Below are 21149 nucleotides of genomic sequence, written 5' to 3' on the forward strand. Positions count from 1 at the left end.
GTGATTTAGCTGCAGGCAATCTTCTCCATTGTTAATATGGTAATTTCCCACCTTCCTGGGCGGAGAGATCTTTGTGCTGCAGTTAGGTAGAAAAGGGCTTCCCCAAGTCTGAATAAACGGCATTCGCTTGATCTCCTATCGAATGACCCTGGTCTCTGTCTCTTGTGTTCAATCTCCAGGCCCTTGCCCGGACTCGCATTCGGTACAGCTGCGCGCGAACTGTACCGAGGGTGTAACACCAAAACCGGGTGTTACAGGTGTGTGTGTGTGGTGTGTATGTAATTGTCAAAGAATAAAAAAAAATTCTAAAAGAAAAAAACTTTTAAAAAAAGGTACTAAGGAAACAGCCACACCCAGCCTCAAGGGAACCTTGGAACTTGGCCCTAAGTCAAGCCATGTTGCTCTTCTCTGACACTCAGGAGATCTTAATTAAGGGGGGAAAGATGGACATTTGAGCGTTTAAGGAACTCAGCTCCTGGGTTTTAGGAAGATGTGGCAGGTGTACAGATACAGCTGCCCATCCTATGTAGACAGATTCATCATCTAGGCTTATCCGAGTGAATGGCTTACCCCAGTCAAATGATGAACTCACAAAGCCCCAAAGGATTTCGGTCTCTCCAGTCACAACCCACCAGCTGCCACTCCTTGCCCAATCAGGAGATGGTTCTCAGCCCAGTGAGTGTTCCACAGGATGGTGGCTCTTCCCAGCCTCACTCCTCCATGGTTTCTGGCCAGCTATCAGTTCAGCTCTAAAAATGTACAGGAGAGCCCAGCAGAAAGGAGCATAGGTCGTGATTCCTTTCGGGAGAGCGCTATGTGTCTGTCTGTCTCTCCCCGCTCTCCCTCTGCCTAGCTCTATCTCTCTTCACATTCACCAGCACAGCCACTGAGTTCTCCAAAACCACACAGTCTGGCACCTGCCCCATCACTCAGCTGGAGCTGTCGCTGAAGTCATTAAATTTAATGGTCTCTTCCCAAGGCTCTTCCTCCTCCACCTGGCTGGCTCTCGTTAAACACGATTGACACCCCTTCCTTGTTGCTCACCGCCCTGCAGTGCTAGGAGATGCCTCTCCACACACCTGCCCTCCATAGCCCCCCTTCCCTAGTTTCCAGGCTTGCTCTAGCTCTTCCTGGGGCCCCTCAAGAGAGAGACAGAGGCCAGCACTCTGCCCACCCTAGTGTGGTTGCTCTGCTACCCTTCCAGGGTGGACATGAACTCAACTGCACATGTGTAGGCAGGTGGAGCCCGGTGGTACTTGGGAAACTGAGGCAAGAGGATCAGGAGTTCAAGGCCCAGCCTGGGCTACATAGCAAGTCTGAGGCCCTCCCAGGCTGCATGAGACCTTGTGTCAAAAAAATTAAATCTTTATTAGCACTCATTTGCTGTGTGATCTTAGAGATGACTTCGAATCAGTCTGGAGAGGTGGTGGCTCAGTCCATAAAGGGCCTACTGCACTAACACGGGGACCTGGCTCAGTCCACATCTGTCACCCCAACCATGGAGATAGGCAGATTCCTGGTGCTCACTGACCAGTCAGCCTAGCCAAAATAATGAGTTCCAGGTTCAGAGAGAAGACTGTGTCTCAAAAACTACAGTGGGGAGCAATTGGGAGAAAGACTCAAAGTCAGCCTCAGGCCTTCCTACACACACACACACACACACACACACAATACACACATATGCACATACACACATGCATACATACACACACAGAGGGGAAGAGAGGAAAGAGAAAGTAGTTAGTATTCTGAGTCATTTCATCCCTAGATAAATAATGATGCATATACCTTTTTGCAGGCTAGGCAACAGCCTAATAAACAACTCTCCGAATCTCAGTGGTTTAACAAACATAAAATTACAGCCCAGTGAAGGTGAACGGAAGCTAGAACACAATTACCTAGGGTTATATGGAATTCAGTCCAGTAGCTGGGTGTTCCACTAGAGTTTCTGCTTCAACATCCCGCGAGGGAAAAGAGTAAGTGTGTATATAGAAGATGCACCTGACATTCTTCAGAGGCCCTGACAAGTGAGAAGAGGTTATTACTGCTGCCCATTTCCATTGGCCAGAACCATCACATGACTTGACTTGATTGTAAGGAATTCTGGGAAATGTAGTTTCAGCTGAAACCGGACAAAAGGGTTCATTAATACATAGTTCAAGAGGTTGTTTCGGAGATGGAAGCCAATAGAAATAAACTACATCATTTCCGGAATGGTGTGGCCATCGCAAGAATGGTGACAATTAGTTTTTAGAAATATTAGCTGCTGTTGACCAACTTTCCCAAATGTTTAAGTCTGTGAAGACCTAGACTAAGATAAATAAGGAGGCGGAAGAACCAAACAGACCAAGAAGAAAAAAATGTGCATGAGCAGAAATGGAAATGCAGGCCAAGTTTGGGGTCCAGGGGCAGGAGCTGAGTGGGCGAAGTGGGGGCTCACAAAGAATGGACCAAGCACAACCTCTGATTTCCCAGGCAGCCCTGGCTCCCACCCGAGCCAGAGGGGTTTTAGACAGATATGAGTTTCCTTGGAAACCATTTCTCTGGCCCTCTCTGCATGTTATCAGCCAAGTTGGTTGTAATCAAACCCCCACGGGGCAGGGAATGAGCTCTCAAACTGCCGTCCTGGGGTTCCATCCAAACTGCTTGCATTTCGTATTTAAATTGGTAATTCCCCCCCCCCCAAGTGAGGCCCTGCCCATCCAGAGACTTGTTGGGAAGGGGACACTCTGGGCAACTGTCCCTCGGTCGTGCCCAAGGCCCCAGGGAGTACTTCCAACATAACCTGGGGACTGTACCAGCACTGAGGTCCTCTGAGGATCAGCCACACCAAGCCAGAAACCCCTCCCTGAGGTTCTTTGTCCCAAGAAAGGTAACAGCCAGGTGTGGGAGACAGGGAAGAGACTGACTCAGGGCGAGGTGACGACGCTAGAATGGCAGCCATCACTGTCCAGATTGATAGGGACTTTCAAGCCAGCCCCGAGCTGGGTAACACTACAGCAAGGGAGACAGGGCCAACCCCTTTTCTTCCAGAGTGGACAGAAGGCCCATCTTAGACAAGGCCACACATACGTAGACATACACACATAGATTGCATTTTATACATGGACAGACACATGTGTATGTACACATTAAAGGCCTCCTCCAGCCACACAAGACGCATGTTCACAGGGGATTTGGGCATGTTCACAAATGGGTACAAGGATCAGATGGAGCACAGGGTGTATGACCCATATTACAGACTCCTTCAGTGAAGAAGGAGTCCAGCCAGTCCTGCCAATAGCCCGACAAGGAGCAACACCTATACTCAGACACATGCATCTGAGACTAAAGAACAGGCTGAACCAGGAGATGTGCCCTGGCCTTCAGGGGAGTAGGCAGAAGAAAATCCAGATTCCATGTTGCCAGATTTAAATATGAGAATAAATTAGTGCCCCCAAGGATAAGTGGTCCAATCAGTTTTCATCTGAGGTTTCCCTTGGTCCAATATAGGCACCGGCAAAGAGCGGACTATGAAGGCATCTTCTTGGGCTGGGCATGGAGTCTCTGAGGTGAAGCAGGTCCCCAGACTGCAGTCAGGGAATGGGAACTAAAAAAAGCCTCTCATTCCTCTGGTGACGCTGCATGCCACATCTTAACACAGAAGAGGTCACACTGGGATCCCTGCCATTTGGCAGCGGTACCTGCAGTGAGAGAAACTCTAGGCTCGGAGACTCTAAAGCCCCAAGCTCTCAGACAAGCACAGATGACACCAACCCAGTCCCAGCCATACTGGCTCTCTGCCCAGAGCCAGGCTGGGGCAAGTTGAGCTCATGGTCTCGGCGGACAGAGTCTGCGGACAAGAGATTCGCGGTTTCTCCTGCCGAGGGCTGATAGGCCAGGCACCCTCCCTCCTGTGCCAGCCAGACCCTGAATCCCTTATCCCCTCTATTTCCAGGAGGAAGACACCTGGCACTCATCCTGTAACAGGAAGCCAGCCCTTACGGCTTTACCAGCAAGGCTCTAAGAGCCTCAGGCAGGCGTACAAGAATGGCTGGTCTTGCTTCCCACTGCAGCAATGCTGGAAGCTGAGCCAGGCCACTGCGAGGGACAGAGAGCAGGTGTGGGGTTCCAGTGCCCAGAAAGACTGTCCCCACCATTTCCTCTTCTGCCCCAGTGCTGAGGAGAATCCCACAGAGCTTTGTGCCCGCACCTTTCCAACGGACAGCTGTGAGAGAAAAAACGAGAACTCTGGTGGGGTGGGCGTACCCAGCAGCCTGCAGCTGCCACTCTCCTCAGCTTCTGCCAGGGGCTGTGAAGAAAGGGGAACATGGTAGGCAAGGGAATGTCTGAGCAGCCATCTTGTCTACCACACAGCCTGCCCAGCCCACTCCTTGTCTCCTGCTGGATACATCTGCTACCTTTCTACTCCTTGTCTTCATGAAGATTCTTATTCAACTTTCAAATTCCTGTTCGTGCATCCCCTCACCCAGGAAGTCCCTCTCTTTGCCTGGTAGACTGACTCTTCACTCCGTCTCAGGGCTGCCTTTCTGTCATGATGTATAGTAGGAAACCGCTTGTTCATTTCCCAGCTGCCCAAATTCCTGAAATAACCTCACAGAAATTGTATTAATTAACTCACTGCTTGGCCCATTAGCTCTAGCTTCTTATTGGCTAACCCTTACATCTTAATTTAACCCATTTCTATTCATCTGTGTATTGCCATGTGGCTGTGGCTTATTGGCAAGGTTCAGTGTCCGTCTCTGGCAGGGCTACATGGCATCTCTTGACTCCGCCTTCTTTCTCCCAGCATTCAGTTTAGTTTTCTCTGCCTATCTCTATTCTGCCCGGATAAAGTTCTGGCATCTGTCTCTGGCAGGGCTACATGGATTCTAGCCTCACAGAATATTCTAGTCAGGATTTGACTATAATTCTAAATTTTCTTTAGATCTCCATAAGATTATCAGCACCCCCAATCAGCAGGAAGTAGCCTGGAAAACTATGCCCACATTTTAAAAAAAATGGATTATGGGCGTTTTTCTTTGTTGGTTACAAGTTGTTATGGATAATGGTCAGGAAAAAAGCTAAACAGAGGAGATTCAATTCAGAGTTCTTGTTTTGAAAAAAGGGGGGGAGGGGAAATGCTGTGGGACAATGGTCTATACCCTGTCAGTTGTATTGCTTTAATAAAATGCTGGTGGCCAGTAGCCAGGTAGGAAGTAGAGGCAGGGCAAAGAAAAAAAAGAGAATTCTGGGAAGAGAAAAGACTCAGTCTGCAGTCGTCACCCAGACACAGAGGAAGCAAGATGTGAACATCTCACTGATAAAAGGTACCAAGCCACGTGGCTAACATAGACAAGAATAATGGGCTAATTTAAGATGTAAGAATTAGTTAATAAGAAGCCTGAGCTAATAGGCCAACCAGTTTATAATTAATGTAGGCCTCTGTGTGTTTCTTTGGAACTGAATGACTGTGGGACCGGGCAGGACAGAAACCTCTGGCAACAATGAAGTCTGTCTTCCCCACTTGACAGGGACCACCTTGTGGATCCCAGCTCAGTGGCACTTGTCTCTGTAGCCCCACACTATATAAGTACAAATGGAACATGTCCAATAGAAGCAGCACCCTGTGATCCCTGGTTGAGGATCACAAATTCAAGGCCACCCAGGGCAACTTAGAGAGCCCCTGCTTCAAAATGGAAGAAGGAAGAAGGAAAAGAAGAAGAAGAGAAGGAGGAGGAGGAGAAGGAGAAGGAGGAGGAGGAGGAAGAGGAAGAAGAAGAAGAAGAAGAAGAAGAAGAAGAAGAAGAAGAAGAAGAAGAAGAAGAAGAAGAAGAAGAAGAAGAAGAAGAAAAAGAAAAAGAGGAAAAAAGAAGATGAGGAGGTGGCGGCAAGGGGGAGGAAGGAGGAAGTAAGTAAGGGGGAGGAAGAGAGGGCTGAGACTATCTCAGTGGCAGAACACTTGCTGAGCCTGGGTGAAGCCCTGGGTGAATTCCTAGGCACTTTGAAAACAAAGACAGGAGAGCTCTGGGAAAAACCAGACTTGAGTGTGTACCCTAGCTTTCCTCCACGAGTCAGCTGAACTCATTTTAATCCTGAGCCTCATTGGCTGCAACGTGAAAGACTGTTCATCAGAACCATGTTTCACGGTCCATCACGAGCAACAGGTGACACAGCAAAGACAGAGGGTGGCCTGTGACAGGCACAGCATCGAAGCTGATGACTCCTGTACTTCCCAGAAATCTCAGCAGCAAATGAACCGTCACCATCGAGGATGAAGGGGTCCTCAGTGGAACGGGGGAAAAACAGGAGGTAGTAACTTTGTCAGCTAGTGCTTCAGTACCAGCTTTGATGTTAGGAAGTTTAAGTTCAAAGACTAGCTCAAGTTCTAGCTGTGTAAACTTGAATATAAACTCTTGAGAGCATCTCAGATAGAATGGAAACTTACTAATATAAATGTACCAATTTTATGAAATAAACTCCATCAGAAAATGAGTAAGGAAGACTGTGCTGAGCATGAAATATCGGGCCTTGGTGAATGAAAACTTGTTTTCCAAAAGGGGAGAGAGGGCACCTTCAGGAACAGCAGCAGCATGATCAGAAGCTTGCAAAGTCACAGTACAATGGGGATCTGGTGATTTCAGGTCCCATCAGTGCAAGGGAAAGGACAGAGGAGAATACAAAGCCTGGGAAAGAATTGGAAGACAGTGCTAAGTAGTTCTGGTGCACGCATTCAATGATCTCCAAATCTCTCTTCTAGAATGTTCCAAGTACATACTTAGGGACTTAAAAGACATGTGTGACCCCTAATAAATAAAGGACCATCACTAAGACTGTGTCCCATGGCCCTTTCCTCCCGACTGGGTTTCTAGTTACCATGATCTGGTTACGGGCCTCAGAGAGACACACCACCTCTGTGTGCCTGACTTCTTCAGCTTGGAAAGAGAGCTGGGCAATGTTAACATACTCTCTGGGGTAGGGGAGGGAGCAGAGATAAATGAGAACATGAAACAGGCACTTGCTCTAGAATGAGCTTGAAAAACAAATGACTTCAACGCACCTGCATGACATACTTTGCTCCGGCGTTCATTACCTCAGCCTTCTGTAACACTCAATCAGGAAGACTTTGCTACGCCATCTGCACATCGCAGCTCACTCCGGTTCCATGACAGATCCAGGGGGCACCTGGGTTACACAGCCAGTCCAAGTCGAAGCCAGACCCGATGGTTCTCATGCAAAATATGTACCACGGCTTTGAGGGTTTCTTTAAAATAAAATAAGAACCTTTGTTGTTGTTCTTCTTTGTCACCATCATCCCCTCCTCCCCACTTCTCTTCTCCCTCCTCCTCCTGTGAAATTTGGGAGAAAATGTTGTATTTTGAATGGCCCCCAAAATTCAAGTGCTAATATTTAATCACCTATGTGATGATATTGGGAGATATGACCTTTCATAATGAATGCGATTAGTGACATCAAAGATGCAAGGAAGATGTTGACCCGCTGTAAAGGCACTGTCCATCTTCTCTGGAGGGCACAGTAACAAGCTACCATCTTGGAAACAGAAAAAGCCAGCCCTGGTCAGACTCCCTATCCCTAGCTGGTGACACTGTATAGGTCAAACAAAGGCATGTCCCTTTCCCCCTACCGAGTTTCCACTTGGAAAGGTTGTGGAACTTTTAGGAGGCAGAGCATGGCTAGAGGAAGTGGATCAACTGAGGGAAGGCCTTAAGATCTCACAGAGGTCATCTCCACTTCCTGTCTGTGCCCCGCTTCCTGGCAGGAGATGCCACGTGACTGTCACCTCCTGCTTCTACCAATAGACCCTTCTGCCATGAGAGCGGCCTGTTCCCCCAAAGTATGAGCCAGAGTAAACCATCCCTCCCTTCATCTGCTTTTGGCGTGTTTAGAAAATTAACTTAGGCCGGCGATGGTGGCGCACGCCTTTAATCCCAGCACTCGGGAGGCAGAGGCAGGCGGATCTCTGGGAGTTCGAGGCCAGCCTGGTCTACAAGAGCTAGTTCCAGGACAGGAACCAAAAAGCTACGAAGAAACCCTGTCTCGAAAATCAAAAAAAAAAAAAAAAAAAGAAGAAGAAAACTAACTTAGACTTTATAAACCAGTTAAGACCAAAGCTTCTCCCTCTAATAGGAGTGGGGAGTACCATTCCCTACCCACCTCCTCCATTACCCCCGCTAGCCCACCCGACACCCCACATACACTGATCCCAAGCCTCGTGACTAAGAAACTTTCGCAGAAGTTAGGTCTACCTACGGGCCTCACATCAGAGGATGATTCCTGGGCGCTGCAGCTCACAGAATAAAAAATGTATTCCTTCTGATCCCTGCCCAGCCTCCTGATAAGCCCAGCCTGCCATATCTTAATATTTCCCGGCTAAGATGTCTGCAGGTCCCTCAGATGTCTGCTTCCAGCCTGCTCGCCTTTGAACTTGAGACAGTCTAACCATCTAGTAGTTGACTAAATAATTTGGGGGACTTGAAAGACAGCCCAGGCGGTAGTCGGTCAGCGCACCTGCCGAGAACGTCTACATGGTCCGACTGTTCTCTCTCCGAGGGCTACTCTCTGGGGAAGACTGCTTGAATCAAAGTTAGGGATCACAGCAAATTCGCTGGCAACCACAACAAGATCCTTTTAGCAGACTGGACTGAGAATGGGAGGCAGGAGAGCTCACCTAGTCTCTAGAGGAAGCCATACTCTTTGACACATAATAACCAGCTCTGCTCTCAGCTAAGCACTACCCAAAACAGGAAGGTCCCGGTCCTTAAAGCTGTGCCACAGACAGGCCGACTCCCTGACCCCTGGCTCTGGATAAACTACTGTCTTTCAGATGTTAGTCAATGCCCTGTTTCCCAGTGACTCTGCTGTCCCCATGCCTGCCACCTCTCTCTCTCTCTCTCTCTCTCTCTCTCTCTCTCTCTCTCTCTCTCTCTCTTTCTCTCTCTCTCTCTCATCTCTCTCTCTATGTGTGTGTGTCATATGAACTTGTTCATGTGTGCACAGATATGTATGCATGTGTACGTACACACAGAGGTCACAGGTTGATGTTGGGGTGACCACCTCATTTTTTGAGACAGGGTCTCTCACTGAACCTGGAGTTTATCAATTCAGCTAGTCTATCCAGTCAATAAGATCTAGGGACCTTGTTGTCTCTGCCTTCAGTTCTGGGGTTATAGAGTGGAACTCTGCCACGTTCAGCTTTCACACAGGACCTGGGGATCCAAACTCAGGTCCTCATTCTTGGGTGGCAGGCCCTTTCCTAATGGAACCATCTCCTGGTACCACGATATCAATGGCCTCCTCCTAGCAGACCCCACATCCAGCCCTGGGGGGGAATCGCTTCCTACTTGCCCCCTCAAGGACCTGCACCTACAGCTTCTCTCGTCACCAGAGAGGAACAGCCTCAATCTTCCTCTGATTTGGTAGCTAGCTGCATCTCTCCTTTCCTTCCGTCTTTCTCCCAGAAGCCAACACCCACAAGTGAGTCCTGATGTCCTCAGCATCATCCCAAGGTCCCATTCTATCCTTATTCCACTGAATCCATTTTCCCCACAGCCCTGCCTGGCCATGGCCTAGCAGCTATGCAGTCTGCCACACTGAATCCTCATTTGAATGAAATTGACATTTATTTATTGTGAGGGCTGAAAAGAAAGCATAGGAGACACACAGACAGTGCTGGAAACATGAAAGACAACCAGTACCATCGTGACCAGTCCACACAGCCTTGGCTGGGTATGCCACAGCCAGAGAGTATCACCACCACCCAGCACCCACAGAAACAGGGTCTCAGCTGCGACTTCAGTCTGAGGCACCGTTCCACGGAAAGAGAAGTGACTGAGCACAGGACTGGGCAGTGAAGAGGGAAGATTACAAAGCCCAGATAGAAGGGCAGGCAAACCCAGGATGGGCTTGAAGATTAGAGACCACACACAGGCAGAAACAAGAAACACTCGAAAGATAAATGGATGATGTAAACAAAGAAGGTAGAGAGCAAGGCTGTGGTCCTAAGGGCCAAGCTCAGAAATCTGAAGTTTACGGAAAGGAAATAGGAAGCTGGTGGAGCATCATAGGCAGGAAGAGGAGAGTGGCACTAAGTGCCAAAAGAAGCAAGTTTTCCTTCAGCGATGTCCTTGCTTATAGACCTTCACCCACACTTTCTTCTTCCCACACCTTCATCCCCCAGAATTCTGCAGTGCAGGAGAGGAAAGTGTGGGTGCAGAACGCAAGAACAGAGAGGGTTTGTTGGCGCGTTGGCTATGAGCAGAAGGACGAAAAACAATGACCAGCTGAAGAGCGACCTTGATGGTATCGGTGATTGACTAGGCAGCCCAGAAAAGGAAATGCTTGCAAGACGGAGCTGTTGAGGAGCCCATCTGTCACCTACTCCATGTTTCTTGAGCATCAGTGTTAAGTTTGGCATGTCCCTATGTGCCGAGCCTACTCCTGTGGCAATGTGGTAACAGGAAGGGGCCCAGGTGCTACGGAGCACCCAACAGGCCATTCAAGGAGGAGTCTGGATGGAGACGGATTGGGAGTCGTCCTTGAAACTGCCTTGGTGCGCATTTCAGAGTTTAGAAGCATCCTTGGCAGGCTTCTTCCTGCTCCACGATGAACATGGCAGAGGCAGCTCACTTAGAGATGGACACCTGGCCCAGTGATGTGGGCCTTTGACCTCTTCATTGCCTGCAGGTGGGGAATCTCACAATGTCAATCTCGTGACACTGGCCGAAGCATCCAAGGCGGGTAGAGGAGTCCATAGCCATCCTGCAGTGCCAGAGAGAATTTCATTCTTTTATTCTTCGGTGGCCTTGGACACTCAGGCCTGCTCCCATGTTTTCTTCCTCCCTGGTCATTCCACAATACTCCAGCATACTTCAACAGTGCTCAAGGTGCCAGTGGGCCCCTGCTTTCTCTGCCTTCAGGCTTTTATCTCCCTCCCTCCCTTCCCTTTCGCTCCTGCCTTCCAGCTCCTCCTCCAGCCTCTCCTCCTCTTCCTCCTTCCCCCTCATTATGGTCATCATCATCATCTTCCTCCTTTCCTCTAGTTTTTAACACACACACAGTGTGTACATACACTCCTTACAAGCCCAACGAAGCCAGCAATCCACAATTAACACTGAGCCCTCACAGTAGGGGCCTATCATCTGATGCAGGACACACACATTACTATAACAAGGTTACATCCTTCCTGCTCTAACCCTGGGAGCACCTTTAATGCTCACTGAGACTGCCCGATTGTCCACGGACTTGCTTATACCTCTTATGCAATGCAAAGCCTAAATCTATTTCCGTCCATGGGGCTGGTGATAGCTAAGGGCATCTCTGTCTTCTACTGACATCAGAGTGGTCAGAACCATACTCTCTGGCGTCCCCTCTTCGGGTGGGAAGTGGTCCCCAGATGACAGCACTCTGGTGCAGAATATCAGCTGTCTCTGTCACACTGGCCCTGTGATGCTATTCCAGAAACCAGCCATGGGAGGGCGCCCCCTTCCTTTCAAAACCTACTCCTCCAGCAGGTTCAGCAGCCAGGAACAAAAGTCTTAAATACACATCTTAAACACAGCTTGTTTTATTCTAGAAATTATTCTAAGGAAAACACATGCATAAGGATGTCTGTGGGACAACATTTAAAACAGCCGCACGGGGCTGGCAAGATGGTTCAGCACGGAAAGGCACCTGATAAACTGAGTTCCGTCCCCAGGACCCAAATAGGGAAAAGCAACTCCTCAAACTGTACTCTGACCTCCATACACAGGCTGTGGCACACAAATAGGTGTCCATACATGCGCATGTGCACACACACACACACACATACACACACACACACGAATAAATGAACATATTTGTATTTAAATGTGTCGTTGCTAGTTCTATCATTTGCCTGCAAATTTCAAGATGTCATTGTTCTTCACCGTTGAATAGTACTCCATTGTTTAGATGTGCCACATTTTTTTTATCCTTTCTTTGGTTGAGGGGCATCTAGGTTGTTTTCAGGTTCTCGCTATTACAAATAATGCTGCTGTGAACACAGTTGAGCAAATATCCTTATTAGTGAGCATCCTTTGGGTACATGCCCAAGAGTGGTATTGCTGGGTCTTGAAGTAGATTGATTCCCAATTTTCTGAGAAATGACCATAAAAGCATTCTGAGTGAGGTAACACAGACCCAGAAAGACAAACACAGTATGTACTCACTCATAAGTGGATATTAGACATAAAGCAAAGAATAACCAACCCATATTCCATGACCCCAGAGAAGCTAGGTAACAAGGAGAACCCTAAGAGAAACATATGTGGATCCCCCTGGGAAGGGGAAATAGGCAAGAACTCCTGAGAAGATGGAGGGGTGAAGAAGGGAGGGTGGAAGGGGAGGGTAAAAGAAGAAGGGAATGGGGAGGAGAACATGAGGGAAGGGGATGGCCAAGAAAAAGAAAGGACAGAGAGGGAGAGCAATAAAAGAGATACCTTGATTGAGGGAGTCATTATGGGACTAGCAAGAAACCTGGGACTAGGTAAGTACCCAGGAATCCCTAAGGATGACCCCAGCTAAGACCCTAAGCAATAGTGGAAGGGGTACCTGAACTGGCCTTCCCCTGTAATCAGATTGATGACGACCTTAATTGTCATAATTGTCATCATAGAACCTTCATCCAGCAGCTGATGGAAGCAGATGCAGAGATCCACAGCTAGCACTGGGCTGAGGTCCCAGAGTCCAGTCAAAGAGAAGAAGGAGTGATAACATGAGCAAAGGGATCAAGACTATGATGGGGATACCCACAGAAACAGCTGACCTGAGCTAGTGGGAGCTCACTGATTCTGGGCTAACAGCAGGGGACCCTTCATAGGTCCAAACTAGGCCATCTTAATGTGGGTGACAGTTGGTGGCTGGGGCAGTCTATGGGGTCACTGGCAGTGGGACCAGGATTTATCCCTAGTGTTTGAACTAGTTTTTTGGAGCTGATTCTTTTTGAAGAGATACCTTGCTCAGTCTAGATATGGGGGGGAGGGCCTTAGTCCTGCCTCAAAGTGATGGGCCAGACTCTGTGGACTCCCCATGGGAAGCCTTACCCTCTCTGAGGAATGAATGGGGGTGGGGTGGGGGGAAGGTGATGGGGAGGAGGAGGAGGAGGAGGAGAAAGAAGGAACTGGGATTGATATATAAAATGAGAAAAGACTGTTTTAAAAAGTAAAGAGAGAGAGAGAGAGAGAGAGAGAGAGAGAGAGAGAGAGAGAGAGAGAGAGAAATGTACCATTGCACAAAAGAACTCAGCATCTGTGGCTGCTTGCATAAGATCTGCATAAGATCAAGGCAGCAAAAATCCCAGACTGATGGGGAGGAGGTTAATGAGTCCCACCCTAGCCAAGGAGCTAATGGCGATCAAAGGCTGCTGAAAGAGGGAGCATCAGTTTTCTTCTGGAATACAGCGCCTGTGTTCCAGTGGATAGTTCTATACTCACACACATACAGGCAGTCCTAATCGGACTCAGTGGCTTAAAAAAAAATCCAAAAAGAAAAAAAAAACAACAAAAAAGAGCACTTATAATTGGGAATGAAAGGTGGTGAGGAGAACAGAGGAGGAACTGGAAGGAAGAAGGGGGTGGGTTTGATCAAAGCGCATAATATGCCTGCATGAAATTCTCAAACAACAAAAAAAATTATTGAGAAAAATCTAACTTTATACACATATGTACACACACATATATACATATACTTCTGTATATATAAACAGTGCCAGGGTTGGTTAAAGCAACAGGAAATTTTATACATTGCTGAAGAGATTGTAAATTTATAGCCATTTTAGGGAACAATTTCACAGATAATAACTACAAAAGTCTAACTGCAGCTCCTGCAATTCCAGACCTGGGTATGATTTGCAAAGAAACTCTTGCAGATCACACAGTAAGAGAGCATCGGTCTTTATTTATTCTTATCAGTGGAAAGTGGGCGAGCTCTTGTGGAAAACGCGTACAATGGGTCACTACACCATGCTTAAAAATGAACAAATGGAGCTGATGAGATGGCTCAGTGGGTAAAGCAACCTGCTGCCTGCCAAGCCTGCCACCTGAGCTCGGTCCTCGTAACCTCAGAGCCCACATGCATGAGCACACTCACACTGATAATGGGTGAATAAACGTAAACTCATGTTCATGAATAACTGAAAGAGACAGGGCTGAGGCATGGCTCAGTTGCTATGGCATTTTCCTAACACACAGAAAACCCTGAGTTCAATACCCATCGCCTTCTAAAAGCCTGGTGTGGTTGCACACAACCTGTAATCCCAGCACTTGGAAGGTAGAGGAAAGAGGATCAGAAGTTCAAGGTCATTCTTGGCTACAGAGTGAGTTCAGGGCCAACCTGTGCCACATGAGACCATATATATGTGTGTGTGTGTGTGTGTGTGTGTGTGTGTATGTGTGTGTGTATATATATTTATATATATACCCTATAAGTATAATTTTGAATGAAAGAGGCAATCTACAAAGAGTGTTTATGGTAACATATCATTCACGTATGTAAAGTTTTGAAGCCTATAGAGTGACTTTGTGTTGTTAATGGATCCACTTAGTCAAGAAAGGACATTGCATGTGTGGCAAATTAAATTGACTAGAACACAACTACTGGAATAATGTTTGTTGGGTGAGGGAGGAGCAGGAAAGGAAAGAGAATGGGAAAGGGACATTTGGTTTATAACTGAGGTCTAATAGTGGGGATCATTAAAACTGGAGGCCACAGGAAGTTTTTTAGGAGGAAGGGATGAGTTGGTATCAAGAAGCGTGGAGGATATCTGCATCATATAGCATTTCATGAATACATAGTGTCTTAGTTACTTTTCCGTTGCTGTGATGAGACACCATGACCAAGGGAACTTCTAAAAGAGCGTGTTTAATTGGGCTTATGGTTTCTGAGGGTTAGAGTCCATGATGGAGGAGCAAAGGCATGGAGTTGGGACCTCACATCTTGATCCATACGCAGAAGACAGAGAGAGGCACACTGGGAATGGAGTGAGTCTTTTAAAAAGCCTCAGAGTCCACCCCTAGTGACACCTCCAATAAGACCACACCTTCTAATCCCTCCCAAACAGTTCTACCAACTGGGTCCCAAATGGTCAAACACATCCACCAATGGGAGACATTCTCATTCATATGACCATGGGTAGCCATTAAAATGATTGTATATAAACATAACATTGACATAAAGAGCTGTTAAAAAAAATAATAAGAATTAAGGGTGCAACACGAAATGGTTTTGTGTAGTCTTTGTTGTTGTTGTTGTTGTTTATTTGTCTGTTTGTTTGTTTTGGCTTTTTGAGACAGAACCTCAATCCATAGTCCCAACTGACCTGGAATTCACTATATAGCCCACATTGACCTTGAACTCATGGTGGCCCTCCTGCCTCAACCTTCCAAGTGCTAGGATTACAAACATAAGCCATTTTCCCCAGCTTCACAGTATGGAGTTTATTACCCCTTCTAAAATAAGTTATATTTAAGTCTAGTTGGGCAAAAGTCACGGAACAAGACAAGGCCTAGCTAGTAATCATGTTCACTATACTATAAACACACGAGTTTTTATATTTCTTTATATTTATCCATATTTTCTCGTGTTCCTAAAGACAAATATAAACGTCCCCTATAATAAACTCCTGAGGAATTTTTAAAATTTACTCCTGCAGAAAATCCTCCCTTCTGCACTGCTGTGGCTTCAATATCTCACCCACGATTCTCCTAAAGTGCACATGAAAGAGGATTTTCAGTGATGCAGTATAGATTCTCTTTTATTTTCCTATGTATCTATCTTAATGTATTTTACAAAACGAAACAACACATTAAGCTCAAGATTAAGTTGACACTTACAATTTTTAAACAAAATTCCTAAAGCCCGGAGGGAAGTCCTCTCAAGGCACAGAGCTGGTTCTCAGGAATATCCACACAGGGTGAGAGGTGATGAAAATGAGGATTTGGCTGCTCCTTGGTGCGGTCAAGGAGAAAGCTTTTATTGTAGATACGAGGGAGTGAACAGCCAGCGGTATAGGGAAGAGCCCAGACTGAACACAGCCAGCAGAATAGGTCAGGGGAGTGAGAGAGGAAGTGGAGAGAGAGGGAAGAGAAGAGAGAGGGAAGAGGAGCGAAGGCAAACAGATGAAGAAAGGAGCCAAGGACCAAGAGGCCAAGCATCAAGAGAAGAGCAAAAAGAACAAGGACCAAGAGCGGAGCCAAAGAGAGCTCGTGGCCAAAATGGCTGAGTTATATAGCAGTCAGAAGCTGGGGGAAGGGAAGCAAAGCTCAGGAGCTAGAGATATTTGGGGTAGCGGGCAGGATGAGAAGGGCTGAGCGGAGCCAGGACTCTGTAACAGGTAGTGGGAGATGCTGGGAGAAGCTGGGACCAGCACGCACTTTGATATGTTACTAGGCACCTCAGAAAACCGTTTGTCCTGGGTTTCTTTGCAACCTAACAAGGGTGACATGATTTACAGCCTTTCCTCTTCACGCACAAACTTCAATTCCACAAGAGCTAAATGCTAAAGATAATACAACTAAGCAAAAACCTACTGGCCCTATAGGAAAAGGCTAATAAATCAGACTACCTAAAACTGGAGACAGAACAGAGAGAGTGGGACAAAGGGCACTGAGCCAGGCGTGGTGGTGCACGCTTGTCAGCCCAGGACTTTGGGGAACTGAGGCAGGGAAATTAGGAGTTCGATGTCATCCTCCTGGGGGGTCTGAGAACCAACAACAAGCAGCAGAGGAGAGGGCTGTAATGCTTGCAGCTGGCAGTAGACTCAGCCAGAATATATAAAGAAGGCCTGTCCATTAACTGTAAAAAGACAGACAACGCAAGTGAAGAAAAATGAGCCAAAGACACAAGCAGGCCCTTCACAGAACACACCCACACAGCTAATAAACACACAGCGTGTGCCGGGCACTCATCTCGCTTAACCCGAGATGTAATTGAGTGACTCACTCTTTGTCAAAGCGGAGAGCCACACAGGAGCTCTGCTTACCTTCCAAAATATGCTTTATACCACAATGAAAGGATTAGCATTAAAAAAGAAAGAAATTTGGGCAACAAAAAGTAAATAATGGGTTGGTCCATTTATTGATCTAAAAATAGCTCAAAAACACATCAGTGCGTTACATAACTTTCCAAGTTAGCTATAGAAAGAGAAAGCAAACATAAATAAAAATAATTACCTTGGAAGAGAGAGAGAAGGGGAAGAGACAGGAATGAGGACTGGATTTTTCTCCCTGGGGCCGGGTGCATCTGTTCATGTGCACATGCGTGGCTACATGTACATACAGAAGCTCATGCATATGCGCGCCTGTCGAGGTCAGGCATCTTCCGCCACCGTTCTCCACCTTAGCTTTCGAGTCAGGGTCTCGCCCTGAAGCTGGAACTCACCCATTTGGCTAGTCTTTACTGGCCTTCAGGTTCCAGGTATCCTCCTGCCTCTGCCTTTCCCGTGCTGAGATTACAGGCTTCAGCCACCACACCCGGCATTTCACATGGGTGCTGGGGATTTGAACTCAGGTCCTCATGCTTACACGGTCAGTACCATCTCCCCCAGACCCTTCATGTCTGTTTTCTGATGGTCTTGATTCACAACCATGTAAGGCCACCAATATCATTTCAAAAGAGATATTTGGGAAATACATACAGCAAAAGAAAAGAAACTGCATGGGTACCATACAGGTAAAGCAGAAATTGAGATGGTGATTAAGCCGAGGTTCTGAGTCCCCTGATTAGCTGTTAACAGTGCAAGCCAGGGCCCACGGATGTTATTGATCTAGGCTCGCTCTTTCCTGGATTACGCCTCAGAATCCAATTTAACTCAGCATGCCTGCAGTGACAGCCCGGAGGTCACTGGCTTGCTACTCCTACCCATGGCATCAGGACTTGAAAAGGGAGACCAAAGCCACCACAATTCCCCACCCCCTGGCTCTCCTAATCTACCATTTTACTAATGAGAAACCCCAAGGACAACAGAGGAGCCTCTCTCTGTTTCATTACCCAAGCTCTAGTGGCCCAGCCACAGGAGCAGGCCAACCCAGGGGAGCAGGAAGCAGGTGGCTGTGACCAACTCTTCAAGGCCTTCCTTGAAGGACTGTCCTGTACTCATATTTTGTTTGTGATTTAACAAATAAAGCTTACCTGAAGATCAAAGTGCAGAACTAAGTGACTAGAGGCCGGGCAGTGGTGGTGGACACCTTTAATCCCAGCACTCGGGAGACAGAGGCAGACAGATCTCTTTGAGTTCAAGACCACTCTGGGCTACAATAAATTGATCCGGTCTGAAAGAAAAACAGCTCACACAAAGGTGATCCCAGCACTTGGGATCTCATGCCTTTCATCCCAGCACTAGGGAGGTAGAGACAGGAGTGATTTGGCTGGGCAGGGAAAGGAATATAAGACCCGGAGGGTGAGGGGCAGACAGGAGCTCAATGCCGTTTGAGGACAGGACTGCCCCTTTAGTCTGAGCATTGGTTGAGGTAAGAACTCTCTAGTGGCTGGCCTCTCTGCTTCTCTGATTCTTAACTTTCACCCCCTGAGAGCTGACTCCAAGTTTTTATTATTAAGACTAATTAGAATTGAACCACACCATCCTGTGGAGAGCCGTCATCCTCTGGCTCCTGTCTGACCCAAAGCCTGACTAAGGAGCCTTTGCCCTCACAGCCAGGCCATGGGCTTCCTTCCCTGAGCTCTGCCACAGGGGCATCTTGCTGAATCATAAGGGTATCCCTGACTCTTTCCTTCGGGGAAACTTGTCTGGGCTCTTTGGTCCCTCAGTCTAACTTCCTAAGCTGACATTCCTGGAATCGTTACCTTTCCAATGACTTCAGCTGGCTGCCTCCTAGGACCTTCAGTTCAGCCTCTCCCCCTGGGTCTTTATCTGTCCTGTTCTCATTGTCTTGTCCCTCTCTCTGAGTTCCCAACCGTGACCCTGGGAGGTTTTATAAAGTCCCCCTTCCCATGGCTCCAGCTAGCAGGAACACAAGCCCCTGGGTGTGGAACCTGAGCAGGCAGCAGCAGCTTTCCCTGAGCAAGCTCGGCCTTCTTTAGATAAAGGACACTTTGAAAAACTGACGCAAACTCTGGGGCCCGTTCCTGCTGGAACACAACGTTTTCCCCATTGACTGTCAGAGGGCATGTGCCATCTAGATTCACACATATCTGTGACATATATAGTGTCAACCATTATAATGAACCCCATCATTTTGTATGCTAACAAAAAGCCTTGTTAAAAAAATAAAAATAAAAACTGTCAAAAGGCAGAGGAGAGACCCCAGCTAAAAATTCTTGCACTATGATGCCAGGATGGCCAGTGCCAGCACCTTGGTATTTCCCACGCGTCAGGACAGCACTAAGCAGGTGTTATCTCATCTAAACCCCTCCATGATGCCAGGGAAAAGGACGCTCTTTGAAGATACCATAGCCTGCTCTTTACAGATAAGACACAAAGGCGCAGAGGAAAGTTAGCCACTGCCTCAGGGTTTGCATTCAAATCTTTCGACTCCATGGCCTTTGATCTTAAATGATGTGCGGAAGTTTTGGTTTAGGTAGCAAATGTGGTCAGGGTTTTCCATAGCGTTCATTTAAAAGTACGTCGCCCCAGTTCCCATCCCTAACTAAGACAAATGAATCAGTTCCTCTGGGGGTCAGGAAGACAGGAACCTACATTATTTTTTTTATTATTAAATTTATTTATTCTGTGTATAATACCTGCAGGGCAGAAGAGGGCACCAGACCCCATTACAGATGGTTGTGAGCCACCATGTGGTTGCCGGGAATTGAACTCAGGAACTTTGGAAGAGCAGGCAATGCTCTTAACCTCTAAGCCATCTCTCCAGCCCAGGAACCAACATTATTAATGAGAGCCTCAGTTGACTCCCAGGTACACTGAGGTTGAAAATGGCGGTACTTCTCTGACTGTCTTCCCAAGTGAATGATTGCTAAGTGTTCCCCTTATTATGGTTGTGCGTCAAATTACCCTAAAACTCTGTGACATAAAGCAGCCACCAGAGGTGTGGTTCAGAAATGCCAGAAGGGCGTCCCCTCCACCAGACCCGGCTGGTTAACCAGCCAAGATTGTAAAGAGAGTCAGGTTCCGCCTCCCGGAGCCCTGCACAGCTCCACTGCACACAGCAGGGGAGTATGAGATGATGTTGCGGCCATCTTTGGAAAGGGCAGCCTGTCGCGGAAGCTGCCGCTTGCATGCAAAAAATCAACCTGGCTTCTTCAGTGTGCAGCCTGGAGAGCAGGCCTCTCGGTGTTCGTCACAGCCGTTTTTCAACAGGCTTCCTCGTGTTTCACAGTTCACCACCCTTCCTGCTCCAGGAGGAGCCACGTGGCTCAGTGCCAGCACCCCACACCTCCCCAGCCACACTCAGGGAGGGCCTTTGCCGGCAAGCTTTCTAGGCAGCTGGTCATCTCATGGACTGGTTTGAAAAATGTGTACGTTGTCCGTGTGTGTGTGTGAGAGTGTATGTACACATGTGTATGTGAGTGTGTGTGCGTGCACATGTATGTGTGTTCATCCTGCGCCCTTTTTTATTCTAGAGACCTATGTCAGGGCAGGGTAGATCCAAAATCCAATGAAAAGCGTCCAACAAGAAGCGCCCATTGACAGAGAACAGAAAAAGTGCAATTGGCAGCTTAGCCACGCATGTCAAACTGTATGATGCTTTTACTTTTTACCCTGTTCCCATTTCTGGAATTGAACCTAAGGACACAGTCCCAGTGCAAGAGGATATACACACAGCATATGTCTACGCTGGTGTTTACAACTGTGAAAAACTGAACACAGTCTTCACACCCCAAGTCAGTGATAGATTGGGCCAATAAATCGAAGCTCGTTAATACTGGTTCTCAAAGAATGAGGCAGATCTATGTGGACCGACAGAGAAAAATCTCCAAGACATATGGCTAAGTGGGAAAAAAAATAACTAAACAACATAGATTACAAACCACATGTCTAGAAGAAGTGTATGTGCTTCAGGCCAAACAAAGATGTCTGGAAGGGGCTTCTCTAAGTGGTAAGCTTTGGTGCGAATTTTGCTTATTTCTTCGTGTTTCAAGTGTTTAACGACTGTGGTAAGGGTGCCATATTGTGCCCGCTGTAAATCCTGGACGTGTGTCATCTTGTTCTCATAGTGACC

At 47.4% G+C, this 21149-nt stretch overlaps 1 long non-coding RNA gene across 1 annotated transcript in view; it reads right to left on the reverse strand.

The window, feature by feature from the left end:
- Positions 1–21149, reverse strand: part of LOC126508274 (uncharacterized) — a 285135-nt gene that overhangs the window by 239153 nt on the left and 24833 nt on the right. The window contains exon 2 of the long non-coding RNA XR_007593764.1: positions 7040–7243. This is a non-coding gene — a long non-coding RNA (uncharacterized lncRNA). The remainder of the gene's footprint in view (positions 1–7039; positions 7244–21149) is intronic.

The sequence above is a fragment of the Alexandromys fortis genome, unplaced genomic scaffold (genome assembly GCF_014885135.2).
Source record: "Alexandromys fortis isolate MF-2015 unplaced genomic scaffold, M_Fortis_MF-2015_v1.1 scaffold_26, whole genome shotgun sequence".
NCBI lineage: Eukaryota > Metazoa > Chordata > Mammalia > Rodentia > Cricetidae > Alexandromys > Alexandromys fortis.